Raw genomic sequence first — 18438 nt, 5'->3', positions numbered from 1 at the left:
ATGAGTGCATGGATCGTGCAATCCCTAACAGAACCAAGATGCTATCCTCCAAAAAAAGGAAGCCAATCTGGTGGTCCCCCTGCCATAATCAAACTCTACAACAGAAGAAAGAAACTGTCACAAAAAAGAGTAAAATCCCATGATTGGAGGAACTTCGTGGTCAACCTCAGTAAGAAGCTGAGATCCCTCATAAAATCCTTCAAAGCTAGTTACGAAAACAAAATCGTCACTGAGTCTAAACACAACCATGCTAGTTATGAAAACAAAATCGCCACTGATTCTAAACACAACCACAAAGCATTATATAGCTATGTCAAGAATCTCAATGGCAACACTCAGATCTGCTCTGAGTTACAGCACAATGGCACTAAATATACAGAACCAACTGATATTGCCAATATCCTGGCAAATAGGTTCAGTGCTAACTTTACACCTCTCTTATCCCCAAAAGGGCCCATCTCTATACCGGAAGAATGCAAAGTTCCTGTAATCATGGCTGCACAGGGAAAAAACACACTCTTGAAAGCCAAGAACACAACATCCATGGGACCTGTCAACATTCCAGGCTGCGTTCTACATGAACTACAGAATGAACTGGCACCCCACCTAAGTACCATGTTCAATCATAGCCTCACCTCAGGCTTTGTGCCCACTGAATGGCACACAGCAATGGGTATTCCACTCCACAAAGGGGGAGCCACAGTGGACCCTGGAAACTACTGCCCCATTAGCCTGATGAGCCTGGTCTGCAAGGCTATGGAATGTATCATCATGGAACTTATAAACAATGACATTGGTAATCTCCAAACTCTGGACCCTACCCAGTTGAGGTTTGTAAAAGGCAGGTCATGTCTCCTAAACCTGACAGACTTCTTTCAAGCAGTCAACAAAGCCGTAGATGAGGGTAAAGTGGTTCACACAGCCTATCTAGATCTCGCCAAGGCTTTCAACACCATCCCCCACTCTGGAATTATAGATAAACTCACTAAACTAGGTATAAATGTCTATGTCATAAGATGGGTTGCCAACTGGCTCACTGACAGATCCCACACTGTGAAAGTAGCAGACTCTAACTCCAACTTCAGACCAGTGAAAAGTGGAGTACCACAGGGTTCAGTCCTACGTCCTCTCCTGTTTGGTATCTACTTCTCTGAAGTACAGGCTAGCACAGAAGGTCTTTGGCTAACAAAGTTTCCAGATGACTGCAAGCTAGGAGCCATAATCAAAACTCCTAATGATGTGGACATCCTACAAAGGGGCCTCACTGAGACAGATGCTTGGTGTCAGAGCCTCAAGCTCACTGCCAAAAAGTGCATTGTCATCCCTTTTGGTAAAAACTCTGTACGCATGAACTACCACATACCAAAAGTGTGATAAGAGACCTTGGGACACAGGTGGACAATAGTCTTTCCTTTGATAATCACATTGCCACAGTAGTCAGGAAATCCTTCTACATGGCACACCTCATCACAAAAGGTTTTTCATCCAGGAAAAAAGAGGTCATTGTTCCCCTCTACTCATCACTAATTAGACCCATTATAGAATACAATGCCCCTTTTGGTATGTACCTTACAAGACATCTACAACAACTGGAAAGGCCACAGAAATACTTCACAAAGAGGATTACCAGCCTCAAACAGATGCCCTATGCAGGCCGTCTCAAAAAAACCCAGCTTTACTCTGTCACATATTGCCTACTCAGAGGCAATCTCTGCCTAACATACAAAGATATGTCAAACCCAGAGCTGTTGGACATGCTCCACTTAAAGAAATCACAATCCCTCCAAGCTATACGCTCTAGGGACTTAAACCTTGTCACCACAATAAACAGAACATGCTGGAGGGATAGATTCCTGTCCCAGAGACTTCCCATACTCTGGAACAAACTACCTATCTATATCAAACAAAGCTCCTCATTAGCACTCTTCAAGAAAAATCTTGATGATTGGATGGGGGAAAGGAAATTCACCCCGGGGATCACTTCTGTGGCTCTGCTTGACAGGGGCACAGGAAAATAATTTTCTTGGGTGACAAAAGCCAGGGTACCATTTGGCTAGGCTTATATAGGCCCTAGGACCAATAGCCTAGTACCTACCTATGAACCTATGAATAATATTTTGCAAACAATTTACAATATCTCAGCAACCTCTCAAGTTACACACATACTGTCAGCAGCATTTTATTCATCTAGCTGAGAGCTTTCATATGAAACTAATCTGTTCTGTCTGTGTTACTTGGTTGTTGAGATATTTATTTATTTATTTATTTTTAAATTTTTTTATTAATGATTTTTAATAATGGAATACAAAATGGTAACAGACAATGCATAACCAAAACATTGAAAGTAATATAGACTTATATACAACAAGTAACTATTTATAGATACGCCTTATGTCCAACAAAATAGATAAGTTAACAGAGATTAAGCTAGAAGGATATCAAATAAAGTATCCCAATATTCAATAAAGGGTGTACTAAGTCTTTGGGTGTATTTCAGATATTTGTGGGTAAGTAAGTGTTTGGTAGCAAGTTGTTTAAATCCATCCCAAGTGAGTAGAGAGATATCCTTCCAGTTAAGGGTGATATAAAGTTTGACAAGGGAAAAGAGTGTTATTAAAATATGAGTCTGAAGTTTAGATAATCCTGTAGAGGGGATATGTAATATTGCGAATTTCCAGGACAAAGTCATTTGTTCATATCCCTTTTTTCCAATTGTACTCTAAAGGAGCACCAGAGTCTATAAAAACAAGTGCAGCTCCAAAAAATATGGAGCAGGTCAGCATTGTGATTGGTACAATGATGACAGAGAGCAGAGGAGGAGGGATATATTTTAGAAAGTATGGCAGGGGTGAGGTGTGTTGTTTAAGATCATAAGTTGGGTATAGTTAAGTTTTTTAAGGGGATTAAGTTTCAAGGAGAGTTGAATAGCTTGCAAGATTTGGTTAGAGGTAATGGAGTGATCTTGGTCTTTCCAGTAGTTTAAAAACATTTGATCATTTTGGGTTTGGATAGAAAGAATAAGTTTGTATGAATTAAAAATCATTTTGTTCTTAAGCAAGAGGAGGTTCCATATGGATTTGCAGGCTTTAATATCATTTAGATTTAGAAAAGTATCTTCCAATGTATTACGACAGAGTTCAAGGATTTGTGTCAAGATGATTGTATAACTTTTGGGTAGAGACATGTGTAGTCTTATTTCGGACAATTAATTATTTCTGAGAGGAAAGAGTTCTGCTATAGTTAACTCTCTGATAAGGGGGTATTTATCTAGGTTAATAATTTTGTTGTTCAATCTAAGGTTGGGGTTGAGGTGGAATGGTTGCAGGGTATTAAAAGCAATGGACAGCTTTAGAGATTTGAAAATTTTCTGAAGAATAGTTATTTTATGCTTAATGGTTGATAGTAATTTGAATTTTTTTAGGTTTTCTGTATTCAGAAAGGGGAGAGATTTAGGGTTGAAGCGGAATGCTTTTATATAGTTATATTATAATTATACCCCTGTAGGGGACCAGGTAGATGAATTGGGAACATGATCAGATATTGTTAGTATCTTGTTACCACTGATAATATCGTAATAATGTTTAAAGTCAGGTAGACTTAAACCACCTTAGTCTTTTGGGAGAGCTAGTCTATTATAGCTAATTCTAATTGATTTTGGAGACCATAGGAATTTGGAGAAAGATGTCTGGAGACTTTTAAAAAAATTGCTGTGAATAATTATATTAGGTGCATTGAAAACATAAAGTAGATGGGGTAGAATGTTCATTTTAATTCTAGTATAACAAGGAACCAGCACAAAACAACGTTAAAAACACACCAGAAGATTGCTGGAACATTGAAGACGTATAGGAACAATTCCAATAGTAAAGCCAATGCACAGACTGGAGTGAACTGTAAATTTTAATATATGAATAAAAAAACATTCTATGACATCCTCATTAAGCGCTTTCATCCACTGAAGGTGGACTTCATCAGAACACAATAGCATAATACTGCCTAATATTTAAAATCATTTTGGCGCCAAACACATCTTCATTGCTGACTTAAAGTGACGATGCTATATAAATAAAATATGTTTGTGGCTTTAACATTTTTACATACAAAAATAAAATGTTAATATAATGAAATAATATCATACATACCACGCACAGTCAAAAAATTAATATTTGTGTAAAAATATATAAGTAAATATGTATACTACAAAGCATCATGAACCTATCAATTAGTTAAAACATTTAAAAAAACATGAGGATTAGTGTATGTATTTAGTGCTTTTATATAAAAAGACCATTTGAATTTATAAATATTAATAACAAAACTGAAATATTTGTGTTTTTGTTTGGTGGGGAACTGAATGTTGCATAAGGAATTGTTATAGTGTTGCATAAAAAATTGTTACATAAAAAGTTGTTACATAAACAAATTTTTGTAGGTACTATTTGATTCTCCTACCTACCTACCTAAAGTATGATACAATTAAATGTATCATAACTACCTTATATGTTAAAATATTAAAATATTTAAAACACAGCCATAAATATAAATACTTGTATACATAAAAAATAGATTAAATAACTATTAAACACTTATAATGTCATAAAAATATGATTAAATAACTTCTATATATAAACTTAGACGTACAAAATACTATATGTAAAAAATACATGAATTCACTAACTTAATTGCAATAGGGGTTTAATAGAGATATAGTCGTTAAGTCCAGGCTCTCTGGCTGCATCAGTTAATATTTGCCAATAAGTTTCCCTCTTGCCTAAGAGTACCTTAGTATTGCCACCACGGGGTCCACTTAGAACTTGATCAATAATTGCAAATTTAAAAACTTGAATGTCCCCGCAATGGTCAATGTGTCTATATAATGCATTATTGACTTCCTTAGTTCTAATACTATATAAGTGGTCATATATTCTTTTTTTTAAAATGCCGCTCTGTCTTGCCTATCTAATATGCGGGGCATGACATACACTTGGCAAGATAAATGACAAACTTGCTATTACAGTTTCCATGTCTAAAATATAAATAGGTCTTATTAATATTTTCCAATTTCACCCTTTGTATTTCCCAAATATTGGAACAATGCTTACATTGTCCACATTTGGTAGTGTGTTTCCGCATTGTCGTAACATTCCTATGTTTTGGTCCATACTCCAATGACTTCTTCAAATTAGTCCCCATTTTAAAAACAAAATTGGGACAGTCTCCTAAAATGTTCTTTACTCCTTGGTCTATCATCAAAATGTTCCAATTATGCTTAGCCATATTTATATAGTTTACAAAAGGTGAATATTGTAACACACATATCTTGTCGTAGTGCGTTGACTGCCTTCCTGCTTGTTGATCAATTTTAAAATTTGTTATAGTCATATTATAATTTTATCCCTGTAGGAGACCAAGTAGATGAATTGAGAGCATGATCAGATATTGTTAGTATCGTGTTACCACTGATAATATCATAATAAAGTTTGAAGTCAGGTAGACTTAAACCACCCTAGTCTTTTGGGAGAGTTAGTCTATTATAGCTAATTCTAATTGATTTTGGAGACCATAGGAATTTGGAGAAAGATGTCTGGAGACTTTTAAAAAATTTGCTGTGAATAATTATATTAGATGTGTTGAAAACATAAAGTAGACAGGGTAGAATGTTCAATTTAATTATAGCAGCTTTGGCGGGAAGTGGGAGGTGTAATTTTGCCCATCTGTTCAAATCTTGTTGGATGTTAGATAGTAGTTTGGAGATATTATTTGAATAGCTTTGGTTGGGGTCTTGGAGAAAAATGTGAAAATGATAGCTATGTAAATTAATATCATAAAAACAACAGTTAACATCTATTTACTTGCACTAGACAGAGGTCAAATATTAATGCAGTCGAGTTTGTCATTTTGTAAACTTTAAGATGAAATCTTTTAAAACCTTGTACATATCATGGTTTTGGAATTATTGATGCAAATATGAACAAGCAGTATTTGACGCCTAGAGGCATCAGTAGGAGTTAGCTGCAGATGCACCTGGAGGTGTCACTCAGATGTAATGAGTTAACACGGAGTTCCACTTTTCAGACAGACAACATAAAAAGACACATTTCTGCATTTAGTTGTAGATTGTGTGCCTTTGTCCCCATTCATGTCTGTGTTAGTTACTCCTGTCCTATGTTATCATCATTGGTGGACTCAGTGATTGCACCAAATATGCAAGAATCAGCAAACTTGTTAAGGCAATGACCAGAAATTTTAGCTTGAACTGTCAGGAAAGAGAGTCTAAACAATGAAGGGGCAAGCACAGATTCCTATGGATGCCAGTGGAGACAGCTCTACTGGTACAGATTGATTCACCAACTTTCACAGTATGTGTTCTGTTGGTGACCTAGTTGGTTATCCAGCTACTGAAGTAAGGTTTAATCCCCACTTGTGAGGGTTTCACAATGATGCCTGTGTTGGGGATTGTGTCAAAACCCTAGGCCAGATACACTGCCTTACCTTCCTCCAGGCCTATCACACAGAAGCAATGGCCTGTGACAACATCACAGATTGCCTATGATACAATGGAATACACACTTCAACACACCCTCCACATGGGCTAAATTCCCATACAAGGGTGTACATCAACATGCATCCATCTGAGTAGAGGGAAAAGAACCCGATTTATGCGTGTATACAGACATCCTGCCTCTCTTTAACTGTGAGGTAGACTAACGTGATTTATTTATTTTTTTATTTATTTTACATTTGTTTACTGGGAGAGTCCAACAGGCCAGGTTGACCATTTTAAGTGGAGGCCTGGGGAGAAAAGCTCCATACAGTACAAAAATTAACAATACAAAGCATAGACATACTAATGTACTTAAAAAAATATACATGCAAAATATGCATAGGAATAATCCATAGAGAAAACCATAATGCAGTACAAGATTAGCAATACAAGAATGTGCACATACAACTATACTTAAAAATACATAGAATCATAGGATTATAACAGGTTACTATGCTAATGGCCCTGGGGCCCTTACAAGCCTATCCAAGAGTTTATCCCCAAAAAAGAAACCTCAGTCAGCACCTGTAGCCCCTGTCAATGAGGGACAAATGTGGAACCCCTGGGACAAATTTATGCTTTACCATCCACTCATCAAGGCTGCATTTGAAGAGGGTCAGTGAGGTACTCTGTTTGACATTATGAGAAGTGTGTTCCAGAGACGGGGCAGCCTCTGGGAGACAAACCTGTCTCTCCAGCAGGTTTTGTTCATATTGCATATTAGATTTAGGTCTATCAACTGGTTAATGCGCCAGGAGTTAAACTTATAGATATGGAGCATCTCTAGTAGGGCAGGGTCCAATACTGCCTTGTAGGCGAGACACAGACCACCTCTGAGCAATCTGTATGATACTGAGTAGAGTGATAGTGATTTAAGCCTGTCTGCATAGGATAGGTGTTGGAAGCCATGGATTCTCTTTGTGAGGTATTTCTGTGGCCTTTCCAGTTGCTGCAAGTGTTTGGAGAGGTACATACCAAATGGGGCATTATGCTTAATCATAGGTCTAATAAGGGAAGAGTACAGAAAGGTAATAACCTCCTTTTTTCTGGATGCAGTCCCTTTACTTATAAGATGAACCAAGTAAAAGTCTTTTCTGACCACCGCCGCCACATGATGGTCAAATGTGAGATTGTTGTCAACCTGAGTACCCAGGTCTCTCACCACAGGTTGTGTGCTTAAGGTGTTGCTATTGATGTGGTAATCAGTAGGGGCCGTGTTTTTGCTGAATGGCATAATAATACATTTTTTTTTAATTTAACCTAAGGCCATAACTTTGGCACCAGTTATTTGTAGCTGTGAGACCCTCTTGTAGTATGTTAACATCAATCAGTGAATTGGTGACTCAATGACAGCACCCAACTTGCAGTCATCCGCATACTTGGTCAGCCACAGGCCCCTTGTCTTTGCCTGGACCTGTGAGAAGTATATGCCAAACAGTAGGGGTCCCAGGACAGATCCCTGTGGAACACCACTAGTAGCAAGTCTGCTGTCGAAGGTGGCAGCACCAATTTTATCCTTTTGGGTCCTATGCATGAGTAAATTGGCCACCCATCTGACTAGATAGGGATTAACACCAAAATATGCATAAGAAATTATCTGTAGTAGAGTAGAAAGGTGTTAGAAGGAAAATAAATACTTAACTCCCTTAAGGAATAATTATAAGATCAAATGAAACACTTGACAACAGACAAACCAGTATCTGTGTGTGTATATACAGAATATGTGCAGTAGTCTTTGTGAGGTATCTGGGGTGCAGTAAGATATTTGGTCTAGTGGGAGGTCATCCTGTGTCTGAGCAGCTTACACTTCCATGAGGTGGTTAAGTAGGACTGGAGAAGGATATTAAAGTTATGTTTATAATCTAGGATCTGAATTTTTAGAGGAAGAATAGTCCATATTTTTCAATGTTACTGGAGTACAGGGAGTCACCTGAACAATTCCTGCTTTTGAATATTTCACCTAGCGCTTTGTTGGTCGATTTTTAGAAGATGATTTTTAGTGTAGGGATTTAGTAGCCCTTGTAGAGCTGGTGTATTTTGGGGTGGTAGAAGATATGATGAGCAATTGAAGCAGGTTATAAGTCAGTAAGTTTGGTAATTCCAGCCAGGATAGTTGTTTCAGGGCTAGACAATGGTGGGTCCTGAAAGCTGAGTCAGTACCAAACTTTGCAATTTTGTTATAACACCTGGTTAATTTATTTAAGTCTCCTTTGTTTAGGATAGTTAGTATAGAGGAAGCATAGATAAGTGTAGAGAGTAGGTGGATTTTTGTGGTGGTGGCTCTACTATCATTGGTGAAGTAATTTTTGCATCTATAGAGGGTGCCGATTTTTTATGGACTTTTGTTATTGTTTGAGCTATATGTTTGTCAAACTTCATGTTGTTATCTAAGAAGAATATTAATAGTTTTTTTTGCGAGACTGGTGAGATGGGGTATTGTTTGAGAAGATTATTTTAAATGGGGGAATGGGGCCTGTGGCTTTTGAGGGATGAAATAACATTAGTTTTGTTTCTTAGGGTTAATTATTATTTGTGAGTTTGATAACCACGTTTCTATGGCAGTAAAAAGATTCTTGGGTAATTTTCTGCAGAAGTGGAAAAGAGGGGGCAGAGCAGATTAGTGTGGAGTCATCTGCATAGTGGACCAGACTGGCATGGAGGTTAGCTTTGTGAAGGTCATTGGTAAATATTGTGAAGAGAAGAGGTCCAAGAATGGATCATTGTGGGACAACTAAGGTTACTGGGAGGAGAGGAGATAGAGAAATTTGCATTTTTACAGCTGGTTGATGGTTAGATAGATAGTTTTTTAACCATACTAGGGTGGAATTACTTAGGTTAAGTTTTGAGAGTACAGTTAGGAGTTTGGATTGGGAGATGGTGTCAAATGCTTTGGAGAGATCAAGAAAGATAATGGAGACCAGGTTACCATTGTTCCATTGTTGATTTACAGTGTTGGAAAAGTTAATAAGGGCCATGGTGGTTCTATGATTGGGTTGGAAACCATATTGCATGTTGGCCAGGAGATTTTTAGTTAGGAGATAGTTTAGGAATTGGGAATGCATGCATTTCTCTAGAATTTGTGATAGGGGGAGGGGGGTAGTATTGGTCAGTAATTAGATAGTTCAGTTCAGTTGCCACCTTTTTGAAGTAGTATTATGTGTGAAATTATCCAGAGGATTGGGATGCATTGTTCAGAGACTGACCTATTTATTAGTAGGGAGACAGGGTAAAAGATGGCCTTGGCTGCAATTTTGAGGTATGCCACTGGGAGTTTATCGGCTGCTAGGGTTGTGGGTTTAAGTTTTGTTAAATAGTTATAAATTGTTATGGTTGGTACTAGTTGTAGAGAGAAGGAGTTTTGATCTGTTGTTGAGGCATTGGGATTAGGATATGTTGTGGGAAAACAGGTATTTCTGAGGTTTAGAGTTGATTTGGTTAAGTATTGGTTAAATTGAATGACAGTATTATCTGTGATTGTATCGATATTTGGGGGTAGAGTACTGGTTTTGTTTGGATGTCTGAATAGTGATTTTTCGTGTCCATTCTTATTTGTTTTTGGCCTTGTTTCTTAGTTCAAGGTATAGCTGTCTGTTTGCATTAGTTTTATTGTAAAGCCATGCTTCCCATGCCTTATCTCTACATTTTAGGAGAATTTGAGTACTTTTACTGAGCCAGAGGGCATAGTTGGACTTCGTTCTTACTATTCTAGTAGGGATAAAGTGATTTAGTATGCTCAAGAAAGTAGGGATAAAGTAGTCAACGACACTGTCAAGGGGGAGATCTGAGAGGCATCCTATTACAGTGAGTTAGGGCATTTGTGAGGTCTTGGGGTTTGAAATTCTTTGTATATACAATTTGGGGAAGGGAAGTTGTTTTTATTGGTTTAACATGTTGTCTAAGTATGAATGTAGGGAAGTGGTCACTAAGGTTTTCAGGGAGGGAGCCAGAGTAGTGTGATAGTTGATGATTTGTAATGATCCAATCTAATATTAACTCTTTCTTGGTTGATTTATCTTCCAAAGATGTGCAATGAAGTATGCCACCTTTGTCAGAGTGAGCTCTGACACAGCTTATTGCCCATACCGAGGTATGCTTTCTGTGGAATATACATGACTGCCTGATGATGCATAACACCAGTTAAGTTTTTACACCAGATGCAGGTGTGTTATCTGTTCTGTTGATGCAGACACTATGTACATCGGTGTTTGACAACATTAATGGTATGTTTTCTGGCCAGCAACACTGTTGAACCTAGCTTAGGCATGCTGCACATTATTAATATGTGTTTTGCGCTACTGCTCGGTGTGCACCTCCAGTCAAACATGTAAAAGCAAAGCCTACACACAGATTATTGAATCCTGGTGCCTGACTTTTTCTTCCAGTTATATTTACTTGCTGTCAGAGCCACAACACTCGCTAACTGCCTTACTAGCTTCCATATCTGTTGAAACACTTTGCTCTTTCATTTTTTTCTTTTGTAACTGGTAGTACATGGAGTAGATAAGTCTCAAATACATAATAACATGGTTACAATTGGATTCCATATCATAACCCTCTGTGCTATACATTACATAATTGAAAATGTAAACTCACATAATTTTTACTGAAATATTGCATCTTTCATCATCAATTAGTGTGTTTCAATTAGGTAAGCTCTGCATTACAATAATATATTTTTGTAAATAAATAAACAAATAAGGGGGCATTTTTTGTCAAAACTGAAATAAAATTAAAATAAATTAAAAATATCTAATTCCTCATTATTTCATTTAACCGATTTTCTAAGTCCATTAATGTTATTATGGAAATAATTCCCTTCCAGGTGAGTATAGGCTCACAACACTTTTGGGCATGCATTATTTCTACAGAAAACAAATAGCCAGTCAGGCAAGTATTTGCTATTGTCCAAATGGAAACATAGTATTATTTCATAAAACTATGCAAAGTAAAGACATAATACAAAAAGATGAGCTAATATACATAGATAAATGTAGCTGACTAACTCAAAAGACCAATGCACTAAGTTGAAATGCATTAAGAAAGATGTTATGCAATTAATGCTGTTCCTCTTTCCATAACACAGTGATATCTACCATTGCATTTCAAAACTGCATATAAAGCAAAATAAAATAAAGTTAAAATATAAATAAATAATCAAGTAAACCAAAGCCATGTGTTGCTGGTTCTACTGTGAAATTCCAGTCTCCACAATGCTGAAAAGCCAAAATGTTGAACTCAACAGAACTTATACATACCAACTTCACGGTCACACCAACTCGAAGAAGGGAAAAATCTTCCAAAAGAAAATTCTACTAGCAATTGAGCTGCTGAAGCTTGTGCAATTTCATCTTGAGCACCTGTAGAGGATCCATTTCCTTTTAGTTATCTTGCAATAAAATTAGGCATGTGTTGCCATTGCTCCCTATTATTAATACAGTGCTACCTGCTATTACATTGTGCAATTGTCTAAAGAAACAAAAAAATTCAACTATAAAAAGTACAGACACCAATAAATAATTACCACAACACTATCCTCCACTACTTTGCAAACAACTGAATAGCTAAAATGGTGACATCTTCACTAGCAACATACCAAGAAAATGAAAGATGCCAGCTACAAAAATATTGAAAAAAAAGTGAGGAATTAGCACAGCACTTTCTTTCAATATTTTGCAAAATTAAATAATTAAAGCAGAGAGACAACTTGAGTATGATGTTTGTAAACATTCTCTTTGTCAGTTAAATCATGGCTCATAAAAATTAATGTGATGCTCCTTTCCACTACCATAGATTGATAAATTAATGCAATGCTACTTACAATTTTTATACTTAACAACAAAGAAATGGAACATCACAACAATTTTGTATAGCTGACAGCAAAAACAAAATGAAACATTGCAATCAATGCAAGAATGCTTTGCATTCCATAGTACTACCAAGTAACAGAAAAAATATATAATTTCTAAAGCAAGTTTATTAAGTACCGTGCATAGAAAGGATCCCACTGTCATTCATGCACCACTGTAATCCTCTTCTTTGTGCAACCACACAAGAAAAATGTACCTAATGTAATTGACCCAAAAAAGCATATCTATTTGAAATGCATACCCATGCAACATTCTGCTTGACTATTTGTTTTATAATTCTGAACAGGATAACTGAGCTCATTTGTGCATCGCTTTCAGTTGCAAAATTGGCCACAAGGCTACAATGTCAAGCATCTGCATATAATTATAAGGCATGTAATTAGTAAATTGATTAAATGAGCTATGGTAGAATTTTCTTGCATAAAACAAATTGCAACACTAAAGTTATTCTGCTTGATTCAGTTTCTTTATCCTACAGCAACTTAAGCAGTCATTAGCGAAGGCTCACCAAGTGAAAAATTATTACCTCCATGAATGTCTTGCATGAATTAATAAAGTGCTACCTTCCACTACTTCACAAACATTGCAGTGCTATACTTCATTAGTTTATGCATCTGAATGAATAGCCAACACTTAAAAACAATGCTGATTTAAAATGTATACTTAACAAAGCATATGTGCTTCTCTAAATTAGTTTAAAGATTCCTTAATACAAAAATGAAATGCCAGCAAGTAAAACAATTACTGACTAAATTTTAAAGAATTGCTGCCATCCTGTAATGTGTAATAAAAATAAGCAATGCTGGTGTTCACAAGTTTGAGCATTTGTGTAATGCAAAACAGGTTACCACTTAAAATGAGTATGTATTAATCATTGTGTTTTGAATGCAGGCCTACTCATGCATTAGCAATAATACATCAGACACATGTAAAAAGCAAACTGCAAAGTTGCACAAACTGAAGAACTATCACCATCAGTGGCATGCTGTTTTACAGTGTCACCTTTCACTACTTTGTGTGATCAAGTAACATAAATAAAGATGACCACAAAATTATTTTTTAATAAATATTGTGCAATGAAATATGGCACTATTCATGCCTATAAATGGAATAACTGGCACATGTAAATAAGTGCTGGTTAAAAATGCATGAAACGATCCTTTGATGTTGCATTTATATGTCACCTTCACAGCGTGTTCTCATAGTGGCACACATCACCTTTGGGTTTGTGTCAGTCTACACACATCGGGTTAACTCTATTAGTAGAAATGAACATAGATGATGTCAAAGTGCTTCATATTTATTTGTTGTATGTTTGTTTGTACTCTGTAGTGTTATTGCAACTCACACCATAAGAGACAGAGTCAAAGAAGGACATGTCTGTTATGTACATGTACGCTTGTATGAGCACATTTACAATACAACTATCATACTGACTTTCACTGTTCTCTAGAGGCATTGCACCACCCTTATGTTACAGTGACCAGGTAAGTTGACATCTCCATTCCAGCAGGGCATAGTAAGTAAAGTGTCAGACTATTTTGACATATCTTCAGCCCTGTGCACCCATTTTGCATATATCTGATAAAGCTTATTTCTGTGTTCATAGTACATCCACTTCCCACCTTCTCCAGAAGTCCATCCTCTGATCCTTACGCAGGATGTGATGTGCCACATTCAGATAGGACAGAAAATTACACAAAGTGAACTGTACTGAGGTTAACAGTGTCATTTCTTGAAGGGGTCAGATCTGTGGCTCATGGTACAGATTCGTATGGGGGGTAGTTTGGCCAGCCAGCTTGATGATGTTGGGGTATTAGATATTGATAATGATGATAACGTTGAGCTGTTATGCTTAGGTGAATCTGAAAGCTCCAAAATGTATTTATTTTATTTTACATTTGTTTACTGGGATGGTCTGACTGGGACAGTGCACATTTTCAGAGGAGGCCCATGGAGAAAAGCTCCAGTCTAAGCTTACATACAAATTATCACAACAAGTAATAGAAATTATAAACAAAATAGACAAAAAATTAATGTTAACACATTTACAGGGTAAAAATGTAAACACAAAAATATATAAATAGCATCAAATTGAACAAGACTTTAAATACTTGAATATAGACAAGTATATGGTTGACTTTATATATGTGGAGGAACATAACATTAGTTAGGAAATTAACCAGGAAGAATCACTTAGGAAAGGTAGTGCATAGTAATACTCCCATGGTGAGAGTTGCAGCTAGAAATTTAACTACTTATAAAGTAGTGTTGTTAGAAGGGATATGTTAACAGAGTTAGTACGTACAGCCAAATTGTATAAGTAATGCTAAGTTAATAGTTAACCTGGAGTGTTACATGTGCAAAGCCAGGATTCAAATAAGTGTCTTTTGAGAGATACTTTAAAATGATTAATATTGCTTATGGATCTAATACTATGTGGAAGGGTATTCCAATTTTTAGCAACAAAGTTAGAGTAAAGAGAGTTGCCTGCTGTATTGGATACTTTGGTTACTTGGAGCAAGTCTTTGTTAGATGATCGAAGAGTACGAATAAAGTAGTAGAAATTTTTTAGGGAAGGTACATTGTCAGGATTGTGCATTATTTGGTGAGCATTATTAACTGGTTTTAGTTCATAATATGAGGTAGTTCTAACCAAGAAAATTTTTTTAGGCATTGACAGTGATGGGTTAAATGTGTGGAATCTGTTGCAAATTTGGCAATCGTATTATAACATGATTTTAATTTACTTAGTTTTGACTTTTTGAGGATGGTAAGTATGTGGGAATGCATATAAGACTGAGTATAGAAGGTGGGTTCTAGCTTTGGCTATTCTTGCAGCCTTTGTTAACAATTTTTTATTTCTATACATTGTTCCCATTTTCTTGTGAAAATGAACTAGTAATGTCTATAATACTGCACATGGACATGTGGCCAATATGTGTGGATGTGTGCCTGATGGTGTGGGAGGGTTGATATAATGGATAATGTGTTTACCTCACAGACACAGGGTACAGGGTTTGATTCTCACCTTTGAAACATAAATTGGCTAGGCATAAAATCGCCCACAGTTGTAGCTTGCTTAGTATGTAACTATGACATTACCATGGCAGTTATATGAATGATCCCAGCAACATCATGGCAATAATCTCCCTGCTGTTATTCATGCTACTGATCATGTAACATACCAGTTAATTCTGCTACATGGCGGTCATGAGTGTAGGCAGGGAGAGGCAATGGCCGCACTATCTGCAGATCATGATGATCTGGTATCTGTAGCATGATCTGCTGAGAGCCTTGTCACAGTAGTGCTGGAGTGTCAAAGTTCAACCTATGTGCGATGTGCCCTGATACTCATGAGCAGATTACCCCAGGTAGGAGAGGGACACTGTCTACTAAAACAATTAATCTGGACTAGATTTTACGATCAGGGAAGTACATTTAAATGACATTTAAAATACTGAACCTATCTTAACATTTAAATCAGCTTTATGTGTTGTGTTATCTTCAATCTGAAGCTACATCTATAAATTTATTTTGTTTTACAGTATCCATTGTTATGTCGCTGAGCTCTTACATCTATTATCAGTATTGTTAATCTAATTATGTATCTAACTCAGTTTGGAAACAGTATCCTTTGTTGCTTTTCTGAGCTCTTAAGTTGGTTATTGCTTTGCTCATCTAATTCTGTGTTGTAGTCAGTTTTCAAACTTAAAAACAAAAAGTCAACTTTTGCCAGTTGTGTGAGTTATAACTAAAACTTGTGGTAATTAACCCAACACCCTGACCCTAGTATTTTCATTACACAAACAGTCAGCCGTCTTAATTTTGGGACTGCTACAAACTTGGAAGCTTGTAAACAAAGCATTTGGACTACATTTTGCATCCAGAAAAGTACATTTTAACTACATTTAAAATATTGCACTTATCATACCATTTAAATCAGTTGTATGTCTTGTCTTTGCTCTTTATCTTAAGTTAAAGCCATTAATTTAAGATATGTTTATAGTCTGCAGTACTTTTCAGATGGTTTCTGTGATGTGCCTAGGTGTTCTGAGTGGGCAGTCAATTTATTTCATTTATACTACCTGTCTTCGGAACACCACTGCAGATAAGGAACAGGGCAGACTCCAAAAAGTAAGCAAATGCCATAAGTATCAAGTGCAAATGAAATTTATTAAACAGACAATAGAAAGCCGGTAAGCGCTTTCGTCCTATACAGAGAACTTCATCAGACAATCCATAAGAAAATGGAAACCATTTTTAAACCTTGTCATGCACACTGTCATCATTTCTAACCACACCCCCTTAGTCCCTATGCTTTGATTAATGAGTTTATAACATACCTGGATTCTACCACTCAGTTTTTGAAGTTTACACATCAATTTGATTTACATGAAATAGCATTTTTAAATATGATGTTAACTAAGGACTACCAGAAAAAGAAATTTACATTAAGAATATACAGAAAGGAGACATATTCAAATTCATTATTACATTGTACTAGTACTCATACGCAAAAACAGAAAAGAGCAATAGTTAAAGGACAATTTGTTTGTCCTGCACAGATGGTATCTGGCTTTGAAGAATTTTTTAATGAATGTGAAACTTTAAAGGGTATGTGTTTGAAGAGAGGCTACCCTATAAAACTTGTGAATGAAGTTCTATTAGAAGTAGTTAACAAAAGAGAAAGGAAGTTTTACATACCCCTTTTATCTAAAATAGTAATAGGGGAGGGTGATGTGATTAATGAAATTTCTTTTAACATTGAGCATGAGAATAAGGATTATAACATTTCATTTGTTATTACATTTACAATGGATAGTGTCCATATAAGGAGCATTTTGAATAAAAATTGGACTATCTTAACCCAAGACAGGAACATTAGACCATATATTGATGAGAGGCCAGTCACAATTTTTAGAAAGGGTAAGAAGTTGAAGAGTTCTTTTGAGAAACAACTTTGATGCAATAACACCAATATGAATGGACAGATGAAGAAATGTGGGATGTGCCACTACTGTAAATATATTAGAGAAGGAGAAGTATTTAATGTTAATAATATTAACATTTATATTGAGTGTAAATATAATTGTAACATGGAAAGGGTTATATATTGTGCCCTCTGTAACCAGTGTAGTTGTTTCTACATTGGAAAAACAGAGAGGAAGCTTAAAATCGTGTCTACAAGCACTTATATGAAATAAAACTCTGCAAGGACACAGACACACTATACAAACACATTTTTGAGAATAATGAACATTCCTTTTGTTTCCTTATCATAGAAAACATTATCACAGATATCAGGGATGGTGCTTGGTCTATTTTACTTGAAAAAAGAGAATTGTACTGCAGTTCCTGTTAGATTCTAGTAACTGGCCAGGTTTAAATGAAAATCTTTCTATTAGTTCCCTCTTAAAATTGAGAGCTTTTAGAAGATAATATTTATTTATTTATATGTATAAATATATATATATATATATATATATATATATATATATATATATATATATACATGTTTTAAGATTTTATATTAAAGTTGTGCACATATTTATTAATATTATTCATTTTCTATTTAGTTTTTATGTATTAATTTGCTTATGACTTTAAGGGAGTGTGGTTAGTAAAGATGACAGTGTGTATGACAAGGTTTAAAAATGGCTTCCTTTTTCTTATGGATTGTCTGATTAAATTCTGTGTATAGGATGAAAGCGCTTACCGGCTTTCTATTGTCCGTTTAACAAATTTCATTTGCACTTGAGACTTGTGGCATTTGCCTACTTTTTGGAATCTGCCCTATTCCTTATCTGCAGTGGTGTTCAACAGTTTTTTTTTTTTGTGTGTTTTTCATGTACCTGTCTTCTGAACTTGGAAGTTTTTGAGCTGTCCGTCCTTACAGTATATTTGGCATCAAAAGCTTTGTCCAGTCTTAACTTCTGTATAGCTAGCCAGGTTACTGACAGAAGAAACTGGGAAGCCCTTCCCCTTTCACTGTTAGCACACTTTGAAATTGTCTTAAAGTGTGTG

This window comes from Protopterus annectens, chromosome 11.part0, assembly GCF_019279795.1.
Source record: "Protopterus annectens isolate FY-2018-M chromosome 11.part0, PAN1.0, whole genome shotgun sequence".
Lineage (NCBI taxonomy): Eukaryota > Metazoa > Chordata > Ceratodontiformes > Protopteridae > Protopterus > Protopterus annectens.
This window is presented reverse-complemented; position numbering follows the sequence as displayed.